The following is a 21963-nucleotide window of genomic DNA, read 5'->3' as shown; positions in this document are numbered from 1 at the left end:
CAGGAGTTTGAAACGCGAATCTAACTTCGCGTTTATTTTAAGTGAGTTGCGCACGTTCCACATGGTAGCGCCTTGACGAATGCAATTCACTTATTTTTACATATTACCTGTAGCGAATTATTTAAACAAAAATGCTCAATCAACAACATACTTACAATATTATTCAAACATTACTGAAATATTAAATACATAGCACACATGCCTCTCTAATTGTTTCTTAAATGTTGCTAATGTATCTGCCTCTACAATCAGCCCTGGCAGGGCATTCCACACACCCACCACTCTCTGTGTAATGAACCTACCGCTGAGATTCCCTCCTGTACTTCACACCATTTGCGATAAAATTAAGCCCTGTTACGTCATTAACATTCTGCCCGTGTTCCACTTCATCCAGGCACAAGGAAGGTGATTGACAAAGCCCAGAGTGTTAACATATACAAGGCTATGATCATCCTTTACAGGAATATGTGGTGGTGGAGTGGCCAGTGTCCTACTTTGCGAAGATTGGGGTGCCAGATATAGATGTGGAGGTAACATCTCAAGGTCAGCCAGAGTGTAACGTTTCAATGTTTAGTGACTGTAACTGGAGTGGTTTGTTTCGCAAGCTGTGTGAAGGTGTGAAATATGCTGCTCCAGAAACGGTTTCAGCAAATATTTTCCGCGTACCCATTTGCCATTTGTGTTTTAAATAGAGCAGACAATGTAGTGCTCCTTCCTGTGCCGTCACTTAGCGACGGTGGCAGAGAACGGAGCCCAATTTTCCATGGGTTTCTTGTGTTACAATCGCTGCCTCTAAAATTATCCCAAGTTCCTCAAGTAATCCCAAAGGCTGGAAAAAAATCATCGTTTGAATGATGAAGCTTGCAGCTTAAAGCACACTCACATAGCTTTCTGTTCCCAGTCCCTCCATTGTAACCTGGGCAGGACTACCAGTCTGCCCCAAATCTTCTCAGTTCTGGCATCTTTAACATCCTCTGTTCCTTCTCTCCAACACGCTGACAGCTACATTACACACTTCCCTTTACTATATATACAGTATAAACAATATACTTTTATATGATATAGTATGATATACTGTATATCAAAATTATAGTTTATTATGATTATGTGAAGCATTTTGGGATCTTTTGTTAATGTCAATGCAAGTCAACGCTGTGACAAGCAAAATCAGAGAATCACACCGTTCTCTGATTTTGACAAAGGATGGAAGAGACTATGCAGGCCACTTCTGACTGACCTGTTCAGTAAGTCAGCTGACCCATATCACGGCAAACCTTTCCCCTTTAAGTATTTACCCAGCTGTCCTTTGAAGAGCAGGTGGCAAAGTGAAATGTTGAGGAGGATGGAGTGGAGGGAAAAGGAAGAAGATGCAGAGGGGAGGAGAGGAAGTGGAAGAAGGGAGGAGAGATGCAGGGTGAGGAGTGGGGAGAAGAGGAAGGAGAGGAAGGGGAGGAGGAAGAGAGGGGGATTAGGTGGGGAGAAAAGATGGAAGAGAAGGGGAGAGGAGGAAGAGGCAGAATGAAGGAAAAGAGGATGAGGAAAGGAGAGGAAGGAAGAGGAGGAGGCACACAAGGAGGAGGGGAGGAGGAAGAGGTGGATGACTAGGAGAAAGAATTGGAGGAGGAGGACAAGGGGAAGGAAGAATAGGAGGGGTGTGAAGGAGGAGGGAGGAGGGGTAGGAAGAGGAGGATGAGGAAAGGAGATGGAGGAAGAAGAGAAAGGACATGAGGAGGGGAGGAGGAAGAGGTGGATGACTAGGAGAAAGAATTGGAGGAGGAGGAGGACAAGGGGAAGGAAGAATAGGAGTGGTGTGAATGAGGAGGAAGAGGAGGAGGGGATAGGAAGAGGAGGAATAGAAGAAGAAGGAGGAAGAATAGAAGAAGGACTAGGAGGAGGAGGAAGAATAGGAAAAGGAATAGGAGGAGGAGAGAGGAGGAGGAAGGAGAATGAGGAGGAGGAGAAGGAAGTGGAGAAGAGGGAGGAGCGAGTCCAGCTGGAAATATGAGAAGGATTGTTTCTCTAGGTAGCTATATGGAACTGCCTGATGCTGTTTCCACATCTGCACAAACTGGTACCACCACACTTGGCAACTCAACTGGTCCTACGGGTATGAGCAATGGAACCCAGCTGAATCAGAGGTGACAGAGACACTTTACTTATGGACAGGTGGTTTCAGTCTGAAATGCCCGCTTCGCTGCCACTGCTACTGTGTGGTAACCGGAATCTCCGGAGCTCAAGGCCTCAAAATCCTCGGCTTTGCGTGTTTCAGCGGCTGGGGAGAGATCAAAGGCGCTCGGCAGAGGATGGCATTTGGGAGGCTGTATCGGAGAGGCTGCTCGGAAGCTCTGAGTTTTCTGATGGATGGACTCAGGGTCGGCTGTGGTCGGCTGCTTCCAAGGTATCGGCAGTTGGCGGTGCCTGGAGGTTTATGGCAGGGAGTTTCTCCCTTTTGCCGCCTGCTATCGGGGACTCGGGAGTCGATCGACTTGGGACTTTGAGACTATTTTTTACCATGCCCATGGTTTGTTCTTCATCAAATTATGGTATTGCTTTGCACTGCTGTAACTATATATTATAATTATGTGGTTCTGTCAGTGTTAGTCTTTGGTCTGTCCTGTTTTCTGTGATATCACTCCGGAGAAACATTGTATCATTTCTTAATGCATGTATGCATTTCTAAATGACAATAAAAGAGGACTGGGTGTTCTCATAATCTAATCTCCTCAAGGCCCCAGCGCAGAGTGTAGAAGTGCAATGGGTGCACAAGCACTCTCATTCCCTGAATGGCAGTTGTCAGGCAGTACGAGAAAGAAGAGGACAGCTAAGACAGTAGATCTGAGCAGAGGTCCTGACTGGTAGAGGGAGGAACAACATCTGACCATGCTCTTGAGAAGAACTGTGAGACAAGTGATCTGCACTAAGAGTGAAGCTGTCCTTAGCCTTGCAAGAAGACTTGGATCACATTAAACAGCAAGAAAATCTCCTGCTACACCTGTAGTAGGCAATCAACATCTCCATCAAGGGAAACCACCTCCACAAAACATTGATTGATGTCAGCATACACCAAAGCGGAGACAGCTGGAGCCAGGCCTCCCTCGGGCAAAGGAAGATGGTTTGATTGTTGGAGGGCTGCCATTCCAGGGCATCCCTGCAGGAGTTCCTCAGGACAGTGTCCATGGCCCAACCATCTTCAGCTGCTTCGTCGATCACTGTCCTTCCATCATAAGATGAGAAGCGGGGCTGTTTGCTGACGATTTTCAATTCCATTCACAATGGACAGTGAAGCAGCCCATGCCTGCATGTAGCAAGACTCAGACATCATTCAGGATTGGGCTGATAAACGTCTTGCACATCCATGATTGAAATGCGACCATCTCCACCATGAGAGAGGTTATTAATCAAGTCAAGTCAAGTCAAAAGTCAAGTGACTTTTTATTGTCATTTTGACCATAACTGCTCGAGCTGTGTGTTGCAGCGCAGTCGTGGGTCAGCAGAGTGAACAGCAGTGGACTGAGCAAACAGCCCTGGGGGGCCCTCGTGCTCAGTGTGATGGTGATGGAGAAGCTGCTTCCAGTCCGGACTGACTGAGGTCTCCCAGTCAGGAAATCTAGGGTCTAGTTGCAGAGGGAGATGTTCAGGCCCAGTAGGCTCAGATTTCCAATCAGTTTCTGAGGAATGATTGTGTTGAATGCTGACCTGAAGTCTATGAACAGCATTCGAATGTACGTGTCTTTTTTATCCAGATGGGTTAGGGCCAGGTGGAGGGTGATGGCAATGGCGTCATCTGTTGAACAGTTGGGACGGTACGCAAACGGCAGGGGGTCCAGTGAGGGGGGCAGCAGGGTCTTGATGTGCCTCATGATGAGCCTCTCGAAACACTTCATGATGATGAATGTGAGTGCAACAGGACAATAGTCTTTGAGGCAGGACACTGACGACTTCTTTGGCACGGGGACAATAGTGGTGGCCTTGAAGCACGTAGGAACGATGGCGCTGCTCAGGGAGATGTTGAAGATGTCAGTGAGAATATCTGCTAGCTGGTCTGCGCATCCTCTAAGCACCCTGCCAGGAATATTGCCAGGTCCAGCAGCCTTCCGTGGGTTGACCCTGCACAGGGTTCTCGTCACATCGGCCACGGTAAGACACAGCACCTGGTCATTTGGAGGTGGGGTGGTCTTCCTCGCCGCCACGTCATTTTCCATCTCAAAAAGAGGTGTCCTGAATGCCCTTCCACATGCACTGCGTGTCGCCGCTGTCCTGGAAGTGGCTGTGGATTTGCTGGGCGTGTGCACGCTTTGCCTCTCTGATGGCCCGGGACAGATTGGCCCTCGCTGTTGTTCGGGCTGTCTTGTCGCCTGCTCTGAAGGCGGAGTCACGGGTCCTCAGCGGCGCACGCACCTCCACGGTCATCCATGGCTTCTGGTTAGCGTGTGTAGTGATGGTCTTGGCCGCAGTGATGTCATCGATGCATTTGCCGATGTAGCTAGTCACTGATGCCGTGTACTCCTCTAAGTTGGTAGAGTCGCCATCGGTTGCAGCCTCCCTGAACATGTGCCAGTCAGTGTGCTCAAAGCAGTCTTGAAGAGGAGAGATGGCTCCTGCTGGCCAAGTTTTCTCTTGCTTCTGAACTGGTCTGGAGTGCCTGACGGGCGGTTTGTATGCTGGGATTAGCATAACAGAGATGTAGTCTGAGTAACCGAGGTGGGGGCGGGGCTCCGTCCGGTACGCATCAAGAAAGTTTGTGTAAACATGGTCCAACGCGTTCTCCCCTCTCGTTGCAAAGTCCACATTCTGATGGAATCTGGGGAGCACTGACTTAAGGTTTGTGTGGTTAAAATCTCCGGCGACAATAAACAGTCCATCAGGGTGTGCGTTCTGCAGTTCGCTAATAGCCCCATACAGTTCACAGAGCGCCTCCTTAGCATTAGCACTGGGGGGTATGGATATTTGACATTCAATAGCACTATTGCTATTGAATCCCCTCCATCAACATCTATAGGTCACCATTGATCAGAAACACAACTGAACTGGATGCATAATTGCCAAAGTTATAAGAGCGGGTCAGAAGCTGTGTTTCTTGTGGCAAGTAACTCATCTCCTCACACCCTAAAGCCTTTCCACCCTATACCAGGCACATCGGGACTGTGATGAGTGATGTCCAATTGTCTGTATCAGTCGGAACCAACAGCTCTCATGATACTCAACACCTGTGGGCAGCACAGTGCCAGGGCGAATAGACCCACTGTCCTGGGAGCAACCCCGACCTCTGGTGCTGTCCATGTGGAGTTTGAACATCTTCCCTGTGATTGTGTGGCTCTCTGCTGGGTGCTCTGATCTCCTCTCACAGGCTGCTAGTTACATTGGCTGGTTGTAAGTTGTCCATAGCAGTTGGATGTGCGGTAGGATCTGGAAGGGGCTGAAGAAAATGCAAAGAGGATAAAATGAGATTAGTGTAGGCGGGTACTTGATGGATAGCATAGAATCAATGGGCCGAAGGGCCCATTACTGTGCTGTAAGACTCTGTGACCATCCAGAACAAAGCACCTGCTTGATTGATTCCTGTCTACTACTCTAAATATTCATTCCCTCCACCAGCACTGCACTGTGACTGCGGTTTGAACCATCTACAACATGTACTGCAATTCCTTGCCTAGGCTCCTCCGAGAGCACGCGCCAAACCCGTCGGCTCCAAGATGGACGGGGGCAGCGGGTACGTGGAGGATTACCTTCAGCAGATTCTACCAGGTAACAATGGCCATTGGGAGAAATTCAAGATTCAGGTTTATTTATCACGTGTACATTGAAACATACAGTGAAGTGTGATGTATGTATTAACAACTAATGAATCCAAGGGTGTGCTTTGAGCAATCCTAAGTTTTGGCAGCGTACCAGGCCCAAAATGTTCGGCAGAACTGCGCAGTGAACAGCAAAACAGAACACCACAAGCAACAAAACAACAGTAAAATAAGCCCAACAATGACTAGCAACATACATCAAAGTTGCTGGTGAACTCAGCAGGCCAAGCAGCATCTGTAGGAAGAGGTGCAGTCGACGTTTCAGGCCGAGACCCTTCGTCAGGACTAACAATGACTATGTAACTTCAGTTTGTCAAAGGGTGTGGTTTGCTGTTGTACTGGTTAGAGAATGGTGAACTTTTGACTACTTCCCCTCCATAGATGCTGCCTGACCCGTTAAGTTCCTCCAGCATTTTGTGTATGTTGCTGTGGATTTTCAGCACGACGGAAGCTGTTGTCCACACTTCATCATCTATCAATGGTTTCTTTAGGAATACAAACCCTGCACTAACTGGGTAACTTCCATCAGGAGAAACTTCTGAATGTCCCATGGTCGATGAACACTGTCTCACTATTTCGCTTCTGCAATATTTATTTATCATTGCAATGTGGTTCTTTAAAGGTTGTCATAGCCGGGGGGTGGTAGTGGGAATGAGATCCCACTACCTAGACAATGCTCCCAATGGCGTGCGTCTGAAATAGCCTCTGACAACCAAGTCCAGCTCCCGGCCTTCACGTGTGGCTTAGCTACTAAGCCCAGCGGAATCATTTCTACTGATAGGAGAAGGGACAAAGGCGCATTACTGGCACCTTAAAACCAGTCACTTCAGGCAGATGAGACTCTTCAGCCATAGTTGGCAGCTCATCTAGGAGAAGAAAACTCTGATCTTAAACCTCTTCCACTTTGTGCCACTCATGGGGAAGGCGTTGGAAGTAAACGCTGAGGAAAAATCCAGAGCTGGAGTCGCTCAGGCTGTCCTACGTTGAGTTCAATGCTGTCAAATCCTGCGACGCTGCTGGTGCCAGACCGTATTGGTCTCTGCTATATTCATCAGCTGTGTGGAAGGGGAGAGGCCGCTGCATGACAGGCAGGAGAATGGGGTTGAGAGGGATAGTAAGTCAGCCAGACTTGATGGGACGAATGGCCTAATTCTGCTTCTATGTCAAATGGTCTTATGGTTTTACGATCTTGTTTCCGCTGAGGCTCGTTGCTATGAGACTGTAACCGAGGCCAGTCGGCAGGATCACTGGCAATGGCAGACATCCCACCTCTCCTGGAACTTCCAGGAGTCTCCCGCATATTAATAGTGGCTCCCTGATGCCCCCAAATTGTGTACAATATCACAGAAATCAATTTTTTTGAGAGCGAGAGAGAGCACGAGAGCAACCACGAGAGAGAACGAGAGAGAGCGAGAGAGAGCGAGCGAGCGAGAAAGCAAGCGAGAGCGCTTGAGAGCGCGCGAGCAACCACGAGAGAGAGAGAGCGCGTGAGCGAGAGCACGTGAGCGAGAGCGCGTGATTGCAGGGTGTTCCCAAAAAAATAAAACGTACGTCACCCCAGACTACACTAAAGTGTACCCCTGCCTAATAGGTGTCAAAATAATGACAGTGTTGCTCACTGCACTGTTTGCAACAGTGACTTTTCTATTGCCCATGCTGGGTTAAGACTGTAAAAGTCATGTTGAGGTGAGTTTAACAGGTGTCATTCGTTCATTAACATAGCTAACGTTATTTAAACTAGCTGGCTAGCTGCTAAAGAGCTACTCTATTGCAGACATCCCACCTCTCCCGGAAGTCTCCCACAAATTGATGGTGCTACCGCCCTGAAATGAGTTTTTGCAGGGTGGGATGCCTGCAATGGGGTGGTGGTGGAATCGTGAATGCTGCCCTCCTGGAGATGTTGGGGAGCTCAGGCTGGGGATGGACTATTGGAATTCTGGGGCACACTCTAAAGCACTTTATACTGTGGCAGCCAGGTGAGTGACGACAACAGCCGGTGTCTGGGTACCAGAGCCACCCCCCGCCTCATGGCTGTGGACTTTATGAAGGAGCATACTGACCACTCCTCACTGCACGCAAACAGCTCCTCTGGGGAGAGGGTTAGGAGCACTGACCTTCTGGGAGTGCACAAAATGGACGCTCTCACCTGGTCCCTCAACATCACCTTTTTAGTCAAGAAAGCACAGCAGCGTCTCCACTTCCCGAGGAGATTGAGGTGAGTGAGGCCTCCCCCTCCCTCCCATTCCAACCAATGTTTTGCAAGAGCAGTATAAAGAGTGTCCTGACCAGCTCCATCACCAACTGGTATGGGAATTGCAAGGCATCTCACGACAAGACCCGATAAAAGATAGCGAGGACAGCTGAGAAGATCATTGGGGTCCCTCTTCCGTCCATTCAAGGTCTTTATCAGGAGCACAGGGCCCTTCGCATTGTCAATGATCCCTCCCATCCATACAGCAATCTCACTGACCTCCTACCACAGCGTTATGGGAGGTACTGCAGCATTAGGACAAGGATTTTATACATCAGTATAAAGTATAAAGGACTGTTAGGCGGGGAAACTGTTTCTTTCCCCAGGCTGTGAGGTTACTGAACTCCCTGCCACAACCCAAATGTTAGAATTGTACCCAACTTTATCGCCTCCTCTGGCAACTCGTTCCATGTGCTCACCACCCTCTGACTCATTTTTCTCTTCACTGTCTGGTCTAACTTTGTTCTGTGTGTTGTCTGTACCTACTTGCCAGTGATGCTGCCGCAAACAGGCTTTTCACCGTACCTGTCCCTCACCATATACGATGTGATGATAAACCTGGCTTGACTTGACTTCACTGAGCACGCCCCAGCAAACCTCCTTGGTAAGTTACCCTGCCAATGCCCTCAGCTGATTCACCTGGAGGGCGGACCTGTGGGGACCTTGCCAATTCCGGAGATGGCACCTCCCTGACCTGAATCGGTTGCCTTTGGCCATTTGTGTCCTATGACCCATTGTGTAGATCCTGCACCTGGTTTGGTTTAGAACACAGAACAGTACAGCACTGTACAGGCCTTTCGGCCCATGATGTATGCTAACCCTTTAACCTTCACCAAGATCAATCTAGTTCTCCCTCCCACATAGCTCCCCATTTTTTCTATCGTCTGTGTGCCTTTCTAAGAGTCTCTTAAATGTCCCTAATGCATCTGCCTCTCCAGCACCCTCATAGCATGTTCCACTCTCTATGTAAAAAACCTACACTGACATTCACCCTATAATTTCCCCCAGTGATGTCCCCTCATATTAGCTATTCCTGTCCTGGGAAATCAGCACTGGCTATCCCCTCAACCTATCAGGTTTTGCTGTACCTGAGCTGTGGGAGGCCAGTGTCGGGACGAGCTTTATGGCACCCTCCTCGTCCACTGTCCTCTTCCTCACTGGCAAGGCGGGAGATCTAGTAGACCTGAAGAAACAAAAGGGGTCATGCTGGAGTTCCGGGGAAGGGAAGCAATGTATTAGCCGTGCATGGTTGCACCATCCACAGCTGAGGGGTCAGTGAGTGTGTGGTGACATGCGAGAAGGAGGATTAAACAGAAGCATTTATCATCTACAATTATGACTGTGCCAAGGTTAGCCACACATATACACACACACACACACACAGTGGCAGTCACACCATTAATCACCAGCCCTCTCTCTTCTGGGTTGAGAAGATAATGGATGTTTTGTCCTTGAGTGACTTGCTGCGGAGTGGTGCAAGTGAGTGTGTTGCCAGCCTCAGAGTATCAGTAAATGTGGGAATTATGACTGATTGGCTTCGGAAGTGAGTGAAGGGTGTACAACAGCTGGCCAAGGGTGGGATCGATGACACAGTGTGCGGAAACAAAATCTAATAATCATTGAGAGAGATGAAGAATGTGAGATCATAAAACTTATATTGGCACTGTCTTTAGATCCTTGAGCATTGACCTGGAGTCTGACATCCTCCATTCTGTTTAATTATGAGCCTGGGCTCCTTTCTGTCCTTATCTCCACCTTGGTTAAAATAGACCATCTGATCTCTTCTTCAGTCTGCCACATCCTGCTCCAAACCTGAATCCGGTGAGCAACTGTCGAAGCAAAGGGCTGACCACCCTTTCCTTGCAACACAACACACACAATGCACACAATCTAAAGACAGCCCTCGCCAAACAAGACTCATGGAGTAAAAACAGAAAATGCTGAAGAAAAAGACTCAGCTGGTCAGACAACAGTTGCACGAGGAGAAGTCAGTGTTCTTGGTCAAACGCGTCAGATGTGCGTTAGGGCGGCTTGTAGAGTAGTGAGGCATCATTTCAAAATGGGTGCACAAATTTTGAAGAAAGACAAACAGGTGCAGTCTAGTGAGGATTATGATCGCTCCGGTGTGATTTCAAGTGCCGTCCTGTTTACTTTCCAGACCCCTCAATTTCCAACACGTGAAAATACACCATGTAACATTGACCTATTGTTGTGGATGAAGTGCCCAGAGCTATGGATGTAACAGGTCCTTATTCAATACAAGCAAGCACGCAAGGAGAGTTTAGGTGGAAGAATTTCCAAAAAACTCAAGTATATCAAGTGTTACACTTAATAAATACATGTTAGATACTTGTCAGATATGATATGTGATTGAGAGCCCATCAAATGAGACCATAACCATTTTTTTTGGTGAGACTAGGTGGCCAGATAGCCAATTGGAGCATCTCTTTGCCATGTTAAGTTTCAGTCAGCGAGTACCGTCGTGCCAGATTGTCGTGTGGTTTTAATGCCGGGACCAATCATCTATTGTTTCTCTGTGCCAGTGTGTCTCCCAGCCACTTGATACATTAGAACAAAGAACATAGAACAGTACAGCACAGGAACAGGCCCCTCGGCCAACGATGTTGTGCTGAACCAGCTGCAAAGTAAATCAAAAACAATCAAAAACTAGATCCTCCTACCCACACGATATCCATATCCCTCCTTCTTCCTCACATTCATGTGTCTATCTAAACGTCTCTTAAAAGCCTCTAATATATTTGCCTCTACTACGACACCAGGCAGTGTATTCCAACATCCACTGCTCTCTGAGTAAAAAACTTAACCTTCACATCCCCCTTGAACCTTCCCCCCTGTCACCTTCAATGCATGCACCCTCGGGTATTAGACATTTCTGCCCTGGGAAACAGATACTCCCTGTCTACTCTGTCTGTGCCTCTCATAATCTGATAAACGTCTGTCAGATCTCCCCTCAGCCCCCGCCACTCCAAAGGAAACAACCCAAGTGTGCCCAGCCTCTCATTATACCACATGTCCTCTAAACCAGGCAGCATCCTGGTAAACCTCTCCTGCACCCTCTCCAAAGTCTCAACGTCCGTCCTATAGTGGGGTCACCAGAACTGTATGCAATACTCCAGATGTGTTATAAAGTTCCAACATAACCTCTTGACTTTTGAACTCAGTGCGTCAACTAATACAAGCAAGCAGTCCACAAGTCTTCTTCACCACCTTATTGACTGGTGCAGCTATGAACTTGGACCCTAAGATCTCTCTGCTCAGGAACACTGTTGAGGGTCTTGCCTGTAACAGTGTACCGTCTCCTTTCATTTGGAAAAACCCTACCCAGGTACAACACTTCACATTTATCTGGGTCTAACTTCATCTGTCATTTCTCTGCCCATATCTGCAACTGATCTATATCGTGCTCCATTCTTTGCCAGTCTTCTACACTATCCACAACTCCACCAATCTTGGTGTCATCCGCAAATTCACTAACCCACCAATCTACATTTTCGTCCAGGTCATTTATGTACATTACAAACAGCAGAGATCCCAGCACAGGTCCCTGTGGAACTCCACTAATTACAGACCTCCAGCTGGAATAGATCCCTTCAACCACTGTCATCTATCTTCCATGCGCACGTCAGCTCTGAAACCAAACAGCCAATTCGCCATGGACCCCATGCATCTTAATCTTCTGGATTAGTTTCCCATGAGGGATTTTGTCAAACACCTTACTAAAATTCATGTAGACAGCATCCACTACCCTACCCTCGTCAATCTCTCTTGTCACCTGGCCAAAAAACTCATTCTGACCTGATCCACACAAAGCCATGCCGGCTCTCCCTAATTAAGCCATGGGTTTCCAAATGCTCGTATATCCCTACAACTGATATGAGACTTATTGGTCTATAGTTCCCAGGACTTTTTCTTGTTCCCTTATTAAATGAAAGGACCTTGCCTGTACCTAGAGATGACATGAAGGTACTAATCAAGACCCCAGCAATCTTGTCTCTTGCCTCCTTCAATAACCCAGGGTAAATCCCATCAGGTCCTGGGGACTTATCCACCTTAATACTCAATAGGAGACCCAACTGCCTCCTCTTTGGCCTCTAAAGTATTTATACACTCAGCATTGATTTCCTGGTCCTCCATGTCCTTTTCCTTGGTAAATACCGAAGCAAAGCCCTCATTAAGTACCTCACTCACATTCTCTGCATCAAAGCAAATGCTCCCCCCTTTAACCTTGAGTGGTTCCACCCACTCCCTAGTTATCGTCATGCCCTTGATGTATATGTAGAATGCCTTGGGATTCACCTTAATCCTACTTGCCAAGGACTTTTCATGGCCCCTCCTGGATTTCCTAATTCCCTTCTTTAGTTCTGGCTTATTCATACTCCTCGTGTAGTCCATTTGATCCTAGTTTCAGAAGCTTTACATACTTTTCCTTCTTCTTCTTGACTAATTTCATCACCTCTCTGGATGTCCAAGGTTCTCCTATCTTTCCATCCCCTCCTTCCTTCTAACAGGAGCAGGCCTTTCCTGTACTCTGTGCAATTGATCCTTAAACACCCTCCACGTGTCCAATGTGGACTTGCCAGAAAAAAAGGTCTTCCTAATTAACTCTTCTTAGTTCCCACCTAATGCCCTTATAATTTGCCCTACTCCAATTTAAAATTCTCCAACAAGGACCATACCTATATTTATCTATATCTATCCCGAAAGTTAAGGAGTTGTGGTCACTGTTCCCTTACTGATCACCCAGTGAAAGGTCAGTCACCTGGCCAGGCTCACTACTCAACATCAGGTCCAGTATCGCCCCACCTCTCATTGGACCATCCACATATTGATTTAAGAAACCCTTCTGAGTACACTTCACAAATTCTGCCCCATCCAAACCCCTTGAACTAAGGTGGTCCCACTTTATGTTAGAGAAATTGAAATTCCCCCATGACAACAACCTTATTATTTTTACACATTTGCTTAATCTGATTACATACCTGTTCCTCAATGTCTTCAAACTCTCCACCAGAAATTGCTCATTAATCTTAATTGTGTTAGTGTGTCATGGTTTGGGGTTTTGGCTTGAAGGGTGAATACATCTATATCGGAGTTCATTGGAATCCATTGACTTTGACAGGTTACACTCGAACACCAAGTATGAGTTCTGCAGTTACAGAATGGCATGTTCAGTTTCCCTTGGCAAGCCATTCCAAACCCACTGGTCCTCGTAAAAAAAGCAGAAAATACTGAGAAGAATCATTGTGTCAGGCAGCATCTGTGGAAAGAGAAACAGAGTTATTTTTTAATGTCCATGACTCTTCATCAGAATTGGATCATATTCTGGATCAGGAAGAGATGAATAGCTCTTGTATTTTGTGTGTGGATTGAGGAAGAATAATTCCTGTCCCATTACCTAATACCCAAACTAGAATGCTCAAGTTAAATAAGGACTAGGCCCGGCTACAATTTCTCCCACCCGGTGCTAACTAGTCTTCCAGCCCTTAGGAGATATAGATGAAATGTGGCCAGATGAATGGACTGCGGCAATCACTGAATGGAGCCACACTTTTTTCCCCAATATAAATCATCAACTGCAGGGCAATGGAGCAACTGTTGAGAAGAATATAATCTGAGGCAGAACTGTTTTTTTTCAGGTTGGTTCATGAACTTGATAGCAGCAGAGAAGAAGCTTAAGGCACGAGTCTTCAGGTTTCTGTACCTCCTGTCTGAAGGAAACAATGAGAGGAGGTCCTGGCCTGGGTGGCGGAATGACGAATGTAGCCTTCCTGGGACATCACCCTTGTAGATGTCCTCTGCGTGTGGGAAGAGCTGTACCTGTGATGGAACTGGCTGAGGCCTCCATTCTCTATAGCTCCTTGCCTTCCTGTGCCTCAGAGTTCCCATACTAGGCCACAACAGACACTTAATAACAGGACAGCACAGTAGGGTAACACTTCATAGCACCAGCAACCAGGGTTCAATTCCTGCCACTGTCTGTAAGGAGTTTGTACGTTCTCCCCACGGCCTTGTGGGTTTCCTCCGGGTGCTCCAGTCTCCTCCCACGCTCCAAAGATGTGCGGGCTAGGAAGTGGGTGTAATTGGGCGGTGTGGGCTCGTGGGGCCCAGTGAAGCCTGTTATTGTGCTGTGTCTCTGCACAAAAAACACAGGGACAGGAGTGTCCCGCAAAACGAAATGATACCCAGAGCTGCTGCTTGGGGCAGGCAGGCCTGAAGTCAACTTTTATATGCTCATTTCATTGTGTTCCTAAAAGTCTGCGCATAGTTATATTTCTGGAGCCCTTGCACAATATATACGGCTCAGTAAAAATATGCCAATTAGCTAAAGAACAGACTCAGGAAGTTAAACTGTGTGCTCCCCTTCCTGCGATCCCAGGGTTTCAACTCATTCATGGCATCTGGTGCTTTGATGGTTCTTTTACAGGTGCCTCAGACGAAAGGAACTCCTGCTTGTTATCAAGACAGACGTAACCAGTGTCAGCCCAAAGACCTGTTGGGACAAAGGCTTCCTGTCGATGAATCCAGCTGATGTCCTGTCTATGGTGAGGGACCACCAGAAAGGTTAGATACTTTATACTTTATACTTCATTGTCGCTAAACAATTGATACTAGAACGTACAATCATCACAGCGATATTTGATTCTGTGCTTCCCACTCCCTGGATTACAAATATTAAATATTAAAAATAGTAAAAATTAGTAAATATTAAAAATTTAAATTATAAATCATAAATAGAAAATAGAAAAATGGAAAGTAAGGTAGTGCAAAAAAAATCGAGAGGCAGGTCCGGATATTTGGAGGGTACGGCCCAGATCTGGGTCGGGATCCGTTCAGCAGTCTTATCACAGTTGGAAAGAAGCTGTTCCCAAATCTGGCCGTACGAGTCTTCAAGCTCCTGAGCCTTCTCCCGGAGGGAAGAGGGATGTAAAGTGTGTTGGCTGGGTGGGTCGTGTCCTTGATTATCCTGGTAGCACTGCTCCGACAGCGTGCGGTGTAAAGTGAGTCCAAGGACGGAAGATTGGTTTGTGTGATGTGCTGCGCCGTGTTCGCGATCTTCTGCAGCTTCTTTCGGTCTCAGACAGCACAGCTTCCATACCAGGTTGCGATGAACCCTAGAAGAATGCTTTCTACGGTGCATCTATAAAAATTAGTGAGGGTTTTAGGGGACAGGCCAAATTTCTTTAGCTCTCTCAGAAAGTAAAGGCACTGGTGGGCCTTCTTGGCAGTGAACTCTGCTTGGTTGGACCAAGTCAGGTCTTTTGTGATATTGACCCCGAGGAACTTAAAGCTTTTGACCTGTTCCACTTGCGTACCACCGATGTAAATTGGGTCATATGGTCCACTACTCCTTCTGAAGTCAACAACCAATTCCTTCGTCTTGCTGACGTTGAGGGATAGGTTATGTCTTCGCACCATGCCACCAGGTTCTTAATTTCCTCTCTGTACTCAAACTCATTACCCGAGATAGAGCCTACAATTGTTGTGTCATCAGCAAACTTTTTATATTGAGTTTGATGGAAACCTGGCTACACAATCATGGGTGTACAGTGAGTACAGCAGGGGGCTGAGTACACAGCCTTGTGGGGCACCGGTGCTCAGAGTGATTGTAGAGGAGAGCTTGTCCCCTATTTTTACAGCCTGGGTCATGTCTGTGAGGAAGTTGAAGATCCAGCTGCAGATCTGAGCGCTAAGGCCCAGGTTCCGGAGTTTAGGAATCAGTTTATTTGGAATGATGGTATTAAAGGCAGAGCTGTAGTCAATGAAAAGGAACCTTACTTATGCGTCTTTATTCTCCAGGTGTTCCAAGGAGGAATGTAGGGCCAGAGAGATGGCATCTGCCGTTGACCTGTTGCTGTGGTAGGTGAACTGCAAAGCATCGAGGTTGACCGGTAGGCTGTGGTTGATATGTGCCATAACCAATCTATCGAAGCACTTCATAGCAATTGATGTCAGAGCCACAGGTCGATAATCATTCAGACATGCCACCTTGCTCTTCTTTGGCACTGGGATTATCGTTGCCTTCTTAAAACACGAGGGGATCTTAGACTGAAGCGAGGAGCAGTTGAAGATGTCAGCAAACACTCCAGCTAGCTCACTTGCACAGGCCCAGAGAACCCGTCCCGGGATGCCATCTGGGCCCGTCGCCTTCCCTGGATTTATCTTCAGGAAGGCCCTTCTAACGTCCTCCTCGGTGACGATGAACCTCTATGCCACCAGGTCTGGTTCATCCTGAGGGAGCGGGATGCTCCTCTTCCGTTTGAATCTTGCGTAGAATACGTTAAGTTCATCAGGAAGAGAAGCGCCGCAGTTATTGATATTCCCAGACTTTTCTTTGTGCCCAGTGATCTCATTTAGACCCTGCCATAGTCTACTGGCATCCCTCTGGTTAGCCTGGGCTTCCAACTTGGCTCGATATTGCCTCTTGGTGCCCTTAATGGCTTTCTGGAGTTCACGCCTGAGTTCTGCCTGATCCTGGTGTTTGCAGAGTCTATTAAACCCTGTACTGATCTTTCACGGGGTAAGCTGGCCCGAAGAGAGAGCTCTCATAACTCTTTGTCTGTGGCAGACTGAACAGTTCATTCTTTCAGTCTCGTCCCTGCACACATTGTAAGACCTATCCCTTATGAATAGAAACCATAAACGGCCCCATTAGTTTTCTAGCATGAGAGTGGGCTGGAGATTTTTGGTTCTTTTATAATAATTGCGCTGTATCTTTGCCCCAAAACTACTGCAAGAGGTGAGATTATCACCACATCAAACCTGAACTGAACTCAGGTTCATAACTACTTGAAAGACCGAGCTGCTCACTCCCCTACTGTTCTGTAAGCAGATGACTGGCAGAACAGGAATTCTCTTCGTGTTACTGTCTCATTTGCACAAAGCCACAGAACAGTGAAAGAGCAGCATCTCACAGGAAACCATCGCCATAATTAGTATACTGGGCACGATAATGATCTCATGCAATATGCCTGCGAGTCCCACTAAACTTTGACCTGGCTGGAATGTTTCCTCAGATAATCCCATTCCTGTGTTGAGTAAATAGTCTCATCAACATTATCAACTTGGCCAAACTCAAACACTTTGGAAGCACACAAAACTCCGATACAAGAGCTGCGTTTTCAAAATAAAACTGGCTGCCATTTTAGTTTTGCCACTGTCTAAATTTAAAAGATAATTTAGATTAACGTGCAATGCCAGTTCATGTCCAAATGCTATTTTCTTTACGGTGGCCCTTATGAAATTTGGTTCTGGATGCTGGTTAAGGGTTTTCCAGCAACATGGTTAATCAGCCCTTCCTGGCTGTACTACCCTCACATCATAACTTATCTCCACGCCAGTTTCATTTACCCATGTTACTTGATACTCTTTCTCAACATGAGAGGTTACTGATCTAAATTTTAAGACACACGAGACACGTGATTTACCTCATGAATATCTGAACTCAGAACTAAAACACAAGAAACACTGGAAACACTCAGCAGATCAGGTGGCCTCTTCATCAGACCCACCATCTTGCAACTGAAACATTAAGTCTGTTTCTCTCTCCTTGGATGCTGACCATCCCACTGAACGTTCCCAGAATCTTATATTTTATTCTCAGATTTCAAGCATATGCAGCTTTTTGATTTGCACTTACTGTTGAATTCACTGCCACTCAGGATAATACAGCATGTCTTTGGCCCATAACCTGCTAAACCTTCCTATCTGTGTACCTGTCCAAAGACCTTTTTAATTGTTGTTAATGTACTTGTCTCAACCATTTCCTTTGGTAGCTCATTCCATACACTGATCACTCTCTGGCTGAAACAGTTTGAATGAATTTGAATGAGTTTGAATGAAATTGAATGAATGAATGAATCTACTTAAATTTTACATCCATTCCACAACGTGAGGGAATAAAAATCTTTGCGTTATGACTCTGTTGCAATGTACAGACATGTGAATTTAGAAGTCTAATGGCTTGTAATAAGAAGCTGTCCTGTAGCCTATTGGTCCTGGCTTTAGTACTGTGGTATCATTTGCCAGACGGAAGCAGCTGAAACAGTTTATGGTTGGGGTGACTGGTCTCCCCGATGATCTTCCAGGCCTTCTTTACGCACCCGCTGCTGTAAATGTCTTCAGTGGAGGGAAGTTCACATCCATAGATGCGTTGGGCTGTCCGTACCACTCTCTACAGTGCCCAGTGATCAAGGGTGGTGCAGTTCCTGTACCAGGCAGTGATACAGCCAGTCAGGATGCTCTCAATGGTGCCCCTGTAGAAGGTCTTGAGGATTTGGGGGCTCATGCTGAACTTCTTCAGTCGCCTGAGGTGGAAGAGACACTGTTGTGCTTTTTTTTTGCCACGACAGCTGTTGTGTATAGTCAGTGATGTGTTTACCGAGGAACTTGAAACTACTCACCCTTTCAACAACAGTCCCCTTGACGTTGATGGGGGTGAGCCTGTCTCCGTTCCTCCTGTAACCCACAATCAGCTCTTGATTTTTGGACAATGTAGGAGAGGTTGTTATCTTGGCACCACTGTGTCCTGTGTCAGGGTGGTAACTCTGTAGGCTGTCTTGTCATCGCTAGAAATAAGTTGCCACTTAGGTTATTAAATCTCTCCCCTCTCACATTAAACCTATCCTTTCTAGTTCTTGATTGCGCAACCATGGGAAAATGACCAAGTGCATTAACCATGTCTATGCATGGTGATACGCCTCTGTAAGATCACCCGTCATCCTCAAGAGAAAAGCCCCAACCTGCTCAGTCTCTCCATAATTCAATCCCTCATTCCTGGCAACATCTTCATAACTATCTCTGCACTTTCCAAATCTATGGAGTCCGTCCCATAGCAGGGTGACCAAAGCTGAACACACTATTTGAAATGCAGCCTCACCAATGTCATAACACACTAACTTCTGAATCCATTGCCCTGACTGATGCAAGGCAGTGTGCCAAAAGCATTTTTCACCAAGCAGTCTACCTGCAGGGCCCAGTTCAGAGAACCATTTGCTCCTAGGTCCCTCCGTTCTCTGTTTCTGGAGAGTTCAACTGTACACTGTGAATGTCTACCCTCACTTGTCTTCCCAAACTAAAGTACTTATCCAAATCAAACTCCATTTGCCATTCCTCGGCCCATTTCATAGCTGGCCAAAGTCACTCTGTAAATGCTGATGAGTGTCTTCACTGGCAACACCACCATTTATTTTAGTATCGGAAATGCCATCCTTGAAGAAGTTTCACTCTTCTCTGATGGGAACTTCATCTGTCCCAGACAAAGAAAGGGTCATCAAACTGAAAGATAAACTGCTGTTTTTCTCTTCACAGATGCTGCCTGACTTGTTGAATATTTCCTGCATTTTATGTTTTTATTTTAGACTTCTAGCATCTGTATTTCTTTTACAAACAGAAGAAAATCTGCAGATGCTGGAGATCCAGAGCTGGAGGAGATGAGAAGACCAGGCTTCATCGATGAAGAAGAATAAACGGTCAGCGTTTCGGGCCGAGACCCAACATCAGGACTGGGAAGCAAGGGGAGAAGTCAGAGTAAGAAGGTGGGGGGAGGGGGGGAGAAGGAGGTGGTAGGTGATAGTTGAAACTGGGAGGGGGTGGGGTGAAGTAAAGAGCTGGGAAGTTGTTTGGTGTAAGAGATATACAGCTGGAGAAGGGGGAATCTGATAGGAGAGGGTAGAAGACCATGGAAGAAAGGGAAGAGGAGGAGCACCTGAGGGAGGTGATGAGCAGGTAAGGAGATAAAATGAGAGAAGGAAACAGGAATGAGGATAGAAACATAGAAACATAGAAAATAGGTGCAGGAGTAGGCCATTCGGCCCTTCGAGCCTGCACCGCCATTCAGTATGATCATGGCTGATCATCCAACTCAGAACCCTGTACCCTCCATACCCCCTGATCCCTTTAGCCACAAGGGCCATATCTAACTCCCTCTTAAATATAGCCAATGAACTGGCCTCAACTGTTTCCTGTGGCAGAGAATTCCACAGATTCACCACTCCCTGTGTGAAGAAGTTTTTCCTCATCTCGGTCCTAAAAGGCTTCCCCTTTATCCTCAAACTGTGACCCCTTGTTCTGGACTTCCCCAACATCAGGAACAATCTTCCTGCATCTAGCCTGTTCAATCCCTTTAGGATTTTATACGTTTCGATAAGATCCCCCCTCAATCTTCTAAATTCCAACGAGTATAAGTCTAGTCGATCCAGTCTTTCATCATATGAAAGTCCTGCCATCCCAGGAATCAATCTCGTGAACCTTCTTTGTACTCCCTCTATGCCATGAATGTCTTTCCTCAGATTAGGGGACCAAAACTGCACACAATACTCCAGGTGTGGTCTCACCAAGGCCTTGTACAACTGCAGTAGTACCTCCCTGCTCCTGTACTCGAATCCTTTTGCTATGAATGCCAGCATACCATTCGCCTTTTTCACCGCCTGCAGTACCTGCATGCCCACTTTCAATGACTGGTGTGTAATGACACCCAGGTCTCGTTGCACCTCCCCTTTTCCTAATCGGCCACCATTCAGATAATAATCTGTTTTCCTGTTTTTGCCACCAAAGTGGATAACCTCACATTTATCCACATTAAATTGCATCTGCCATGAATTTGCCCACACCCCTAACCTATCCAAGTCACCCTGCATCCTCTTAGCATCCTCCTCACAGCTAACACTGCCGCCCAGCTTCGTGTCATCCGCAAACCTGGAGATGCTGCATTTAATTCCCTCATCTAAGTCATTAATATATATTGTAAACAACTGGGGTCCCAGCACTGAGCCTTGCGGTACCCCACTAGTCACTGCCTGCCATTCTGAAAAGGTCCCGTTTATTCCCACTCTTTGCTTCCTGTCTGCCAACCAATTCTCTATCCACATCAATACCATACCCCCAATACCGTGTACTTTAAGTTTGCACACTAATCTCCTGTGTGGGACCTTGTCAAAAGCCTTTTGAAAATCCAAATATACCACATCCGCTGGTTCTCCCCTATCCACTCTACTAGTTACATCCTCAAAAAATTCTATGAGATTCGTCAGACATGATTTTCCTTTCACAAATCCATGCTGACTTTGTCCGATGATTTCACCGCTTTCCAAATGTGCTGTTATCACATCTTTGATAACTGACTCTAGCATTTTCCCCACCACCGATGTTAGGCTAACCGGTCTATAATTCCCCAGTTTCTCTCTCCCTCCATTTTTAAAAAGCAGGGTTACATTAGCCACCCTCCAATCCTCAGGAACTAATCCAGAATCTAAAGAGTTTTGGAAAAGTTATCACTAATGCATCCACTATTACTTGGGCTACTTCCTTAAGCACTCAGGGATGCAGACCATCTGGCCCTGGGGATTTATCTGCCTTCAATCCCTTCAATTTACCTGACACCACTTCCCTACTAACATGTATTAATCTCAGTTCCTCCATCTCACTGGACCCTCTGTCCCCTACTATTTCCAGAAGATTATTTATGTCCTCCTTAGTGAAGACAGAACCAAAGTAGTTATTCAATTGGTCTGCCATGTCCTTGTTCCCCATGATCAATTCACCTGTTTCTGTCTGTGAGGTGGGGGGGGAGTGCAGCAATTACAGGGTGTTCCAGAAATCGATGTTCATGCCATCAGGTTGGAGGCTACCCAGGCAGAATATAAGGTGTTGCTCCTCCAGCCTGAGTGTGAGGGTGTTTATTTTGTTTATTTGCCATTTACTTCTGCACTCAGACATTTAGTTCTCTTTCAGTTCCTGTCAGAGGCTGTGATTTCAGTGAATCCAGCCTATCATTACAGACAGATATCATACAGTCATTTAAGGGGCTTTTAGACAGGCAATTTGAAAATGCAGAGGATGAAGGGCCAAGGGCTGGAATGAAGGGATCAGGTGCTATTAGCTTAATGAGCTCTGCATTTT

The 21963-nt window shown here is 46.6% G+C and overlaps 1 long non-coding RNA gene across 1 annotated transcript in view; it reads right to left on the bottom strand.

Annotated features, from left to right (window-relative positions):
- Nucleotides 1-9168, bottom strand: part of LOC134338195 (uncharacterized) — a 32331-nt gene extending 23163 nt beyond the window's left edge. The window contains exon 1 of the long non-coding RNA XR_010016165.1: nt 9135-9168. This is a non-coding gene — a long non-coding RNA (uncharacterized LOC134338195). The remainder of the gene's footprint in view (nt 1-9134) is intronic.
- Between the last annotated feature and the right edge of the window lie 12795 nt (nt 9169-21963).

Source organism: Mobula hypostoma, chromosome 26, assembly GCF_963921235.1.
Source record: "Mobula hypostoma chromosome 26, sMobHyp1.1, whole genome shotgun sequence".
NCBI lineage: Eukaryota > Metazoa > Chordata > Chondrichthyes > Myliobatiformes > Myliobatidae > Mobula > Mobula hypostoma.
This window is presented reverse-complemented; position numbering and strand designations above follow the sequence as displayed.